We start from the raw sequence: 4,681 nt of genomic DNA, 5'->3' as shown, positions 1-4,681 counted from the left end.
CATCACCATGGCTTGCAATGGATCTTGTTGTGGATCTTGTTGAGAGCTTAGGAACATCGCGGGAATGCTGAACTTTTCCAAAGTTGGAAAGTATATAGAGCCTTGAAATGAGTGACGTACAAGTGGCAGGAATCATACCTCCATCGTTGGATAACCTTAAGAACCTAGCGTATCTTCGTCTTTCAAACAACAAACTCTCTGGAACTTTGTCACATGCTTTGGCAAACTGTTTGAACCTTCAATGGCTCAAGCTAGAAAATAACTCTGTGAGTGGATAGATTCCACCCAAATTTTCTTCATTTACTCAACTTCATATGCTTTCCCTGCATAACAACAACGGAAGGCTTCCAGACAATTTTGCCCATGATAATTTAACCGTTTTGGATTTGGGGCACAACAATTTTAGCGGAACATTGCCAGATTCTTGGTCTTAGACCCAAAATCTCAGAGTGCTCCTGCTAGGCCACAATCATTTTGAAGGTCCCCTGCCACCCTCGATATGGAATGAGCCTAACGTATCTTTGTCTTTCAAACAATAGGCTCTCTCGAGCTCTGCCACCTGCTTTGGCAAACTCTTCGAACCTTCAATGGCTCAAGCTGGAAAATAAATCTTTGAGTGGATAGATCCCACCCAAATTTTCTTCGTTTACTCAACTTCATACGCATTCCTTGCAGAACAACAATCTAAGCGAAAGGCTTCTAGACAATTTTGCCCAATTTAACCGTTTTGATTTGGGGCACAACAATTTTAGTCGGACGTTGCCAGACTCTTGGTCTCAGGCCCAAAATCTTAGAGCGCTCCTGTTAGGCCACAATCAGCTCGAAGGTCCCTTGCCACCCTCGATATCGAACCTGCCCTAGCTTCAATTGATTGATTTGTCTCACAATTTATTCACCGGCAGCATTCCCAATCAGCTCAACCAGATGCTTGGGTTCCAACGGCCTGTGGACTCAATAGGGGAATAGCGAGACACACTATGGAACGACGATCTTTTGATCGTTGCCAAGGGAGCCGATATCACCTTCACATACGTGCTTGCGGTCACCATTTCACTGGATCTATCTGGGAACTATTTGCAAGGCCATATTCCATAAGTGCAACCATTTGATCTTGTATGAGAGAGAGTAGAGGAAACATCACCACCGTCACCCCCTGAGATGGCACTGTGGGTAGTTGGGGGATCAAGCCAATGATTAGCAGCTTCCAATATAGACCTTCGACCTACAAGATTGCGATGATGGATTCAATCTCCCATTCAGATGTGCCTCACAAACTCTTGCTGCCTCTTGTGCACATCAAGATGTAGTCCCTGTGTTGAAGAAGACGAAATATCCCATGCCCAAACACTACCAAATTGACCAGATCGTGATTGTCCAACTCCTTGTGCTGCTTGAATGTCAGAGCTCTACTTTCCATGATTGAACTTGGCTGCTGGGGCGATGGAGCCATCCCTCTTCTGATCGACGTCCACCTGTGGAATGCATATGAGTTGCAGACCTTCCACAAAATCGAATGGAGAACACAATTCTTTAAAAATTCTCACCTGTCCATTCACAAAAGGATGCAATCCCTTTCTCACAGAGCCCTTTCCATTCTCCCCTGTCGTGCTATTCTAGCCAGCTCAATGTTGTTGTCGCTATTGCTTGGGAAGGAGGACTTTGAGGTGTGGAACTATTTTGGCATTGATATGAGCATGGGTAAATGGAAAAGATCAGTAAAAGAGAGATCGAGGGAAAGGCAGGAAAGAGGGGAAAGAAGCGATTAGTTATGAAAGAGAGATCGAGGGAAATGGCAAAGGGACAGAAGCAGGCAGTGGGCGAATTTCTTGCCCTTTGCAAAACAAAAAGTATTGAATTTAAAATAATGACACGTGGCTTCACGAGAGGGCAGATTTCCTTTTTATGTCACAATGCTACCTGCCTAAAAAGAAAGAAAGAAAATTATGCCCTAACCTTAACCATAGTATAACCTACCTTTACTTTAACCCCTCGTAGCTCACCCATTTGAAACCCGAATTGGACCCAGATTGAACCACAACTTCACACACAGAACCATTGAGCTATGGGAACTTTTTCTAGCCAATCCCACACCATTTAGGCATCCATAACACAAGTCAATTTGCATCACCATGTGGGCCTCTTTTTTGTACTATTTCGCTCATAAGATTCCACCGTGACCTCCGATTGACAAACCGTCTGCACCGGCACGTTTTCCCACTCATGTGGAACAATCCTAGGCACATTTTTAACACAACAATCCCTACGACATGGACACATCTCTAACGCCCTAACAATTTTCAAGTCTTTTTACCATTGTTTTTAAACTCGATAGTCGCCATTACGTAAGCATTGATTTTGGCTTATCGATTGCATATTTTTTGCCATTGTTGGGCTACGAAGGTTGAAATCAGTTACGAATTTCAAAGTCAAAGGCACTCACTTAAAGGATACACTTAAGCATTGTGTATGCACCTCAGATCTAGAGGAAGCCTAGCCCTTGCATACTTTCACGAGGTTTCTTCGACCCTCGACGCTCTTCAAGAATTCAACCTCTCACCATCGACAAGCAACATGGAGGAAATAACAATTGAAGAAGCACTAAGTAGCGACGATCAAAATCCTTCAGAACACCTTAAAGAACAATGCAACTGCAACAACGACAATGGCAGATGTCACTTTGGTAAATTGGAAATGCCAAAGTACAATGGACGAGGGGATCCCGCCAGGTTCCTTCAACTCTTCAACACACCATGTTGTGCTGGAGGTGATCAGTCAAATGAAACCAAAGCTACTTGGTTCCCAATGGCCCTAACCAATGAGGCTTTAAAATGGTACCTTGACCTTCTCGTAGAGGAAAAAGCCACATGGGCACTGCTATTTGACCGGTTCAGAAGAAGATTCCAAACAAAAAGGCTGCAAGATGACCCCGCATTACAACTAGGCAATATAGATATGCACAAGAAAGAAAAGGTCAGAACATACTTAGGAAGAATGAAAAGATTAATAGCAAATTGTGATCCCCATCCAGACAACAAGTACCTCATAGCATGGTTCATCTCTGGCCTGAAAAAATTCATTCACAAGGACATGAAAAAAGTCAGCAGCTATGCACATTTCAACGATGCTCATGAAGCTGCAATTGACATTGAGAAAGGCATGACTGATTCTGATAGCGATAGTGATGGCTATAAATCACATCAATGTGACAAGAAATCTTCAAAGAATGGAAGCACTTCCCACAAAGATCGCACCATTGAGGACAGAGTGGAAGCCACGGCCCTAAGAATAAAAGATGAAATGATGTAGGCCATCGAGCAAAAGCTGCGTGTTTCTCAACCACCACAATACCCATAGAGAGAAAATGTTTGGTGCCCACATTGTATGGCCAACCATACAGCCAATGAATGCCCAATCTTAAGGAACATAATAAACCCACCAAAAGTGGCTCAGCCCCCATGGATATGGTGTCCCATTTCCAATGTTGTAGGACATGATGTAAATACTTATTTCTACAATATGAGGGTAGCACAACCCTGGCCCCAACAATACCAACAGCCACTAATCCCCGTGTATAGACAACCAACACTAGCACCTAATGCACAAGTGCCATGTCTCAACCTACTCTCGGTGAGAATGCAAGTGCCTCAACTAATGAGGAATCCCAATCCTCCACAATATCCACCACGGGCTCCCAATCTTGCTCCAGTAGTTTCGGTGCAACAACTCCAACTTGAAGAACTAGAACCTCACTATGAGTATGAAATAGAATACCCTATGTACTACATGGATGGTGCCAAAGGACTCATCCCAGTATATGCTAATCAAGTAAGACCCACCACATATCAAACACCCATCAAGTGTTTGGGTTGTGGAGAAAACCACCACATAGCAGAATGCCCACACAAGGGTAACCCTATTTCATTCCAACCTGTGTGCAGGGAATGTGGAGTTGGGCATGCTTGCATGGATTGTCCACTAAGAACAAAGCCTCAACCAATCACGGAAGTAAAACCTGATGTACCCCTAGGGATGATAAGTGTGGAAAATCATAGTGTGGCATCACAGCCGGTCTTGATCATAACAAGACAACAAAAAGAAGCAGCACAAAAAAAACTCCTTTCCACTCAAAAAGCAAAGAGCCGTCTGGCAAAACAAGCCATGCCAATCCCACAACACAGTGAGACCATGCCTAGCACATCCATGAAAATTGCCACTCAAAAAAGCCAAGGAAGCATACCCCAATGCAAACTGAAAAGACGTGCTACCAAGCCTTGAAGCAATGGGTTCAACAAGAATAAGAAAAATTTGAGGTAGACCGGATGGACATTAGATGTTGCCAGATGTGGATGCCCAAAGTGACATCAATAATTGAATATAGACATTGGTTGCAATAGATAATTGTAAAACAACACGTCTAATGTTGCCAGATGTGGATGCCCAAATGATACAACTAGAAGCACCAATCTAGGACGATGAATCAGAAGTAGTGGAAATGCCAGTCTTCATGACAGGTGTCAGATGGGACAATGATCGTGAAGAGTCCATAATAGAAGGCTACGGTGCCGACATAAAGTGGGATCTAGAAATAGAAGCTGATAATGCATCCTTGGAAGGCCAAGTGTTTGACAATGACTTGGCAATCCTATAGGCACTCATGGCCATTGAATACCCCAAGATCGAC

The sequence above is a fragment of the Dipteris shenzhenensis genome, chromosome 6 (genome assembly GCF_047967505.1).
Source record: "Dipteris shenzhenensis isolate YYH24624 ecotype China chromosome 6, Dip_SZ_1.0, whole genome shotgun sequence".
Taxonomy (NCBI): domain Eukaryota; kingdom Viridiplantae; phylum Streptophyta; class Polypodiopsida; order Gleicheniales; family Dipteridaceae; genus Dipteris; species Dipteris shenzhenensis.
The sequence above is the reverse complement of the archived record's forward strand: the minus strand, read 5'-3'. Positions refer to the sequence as shown.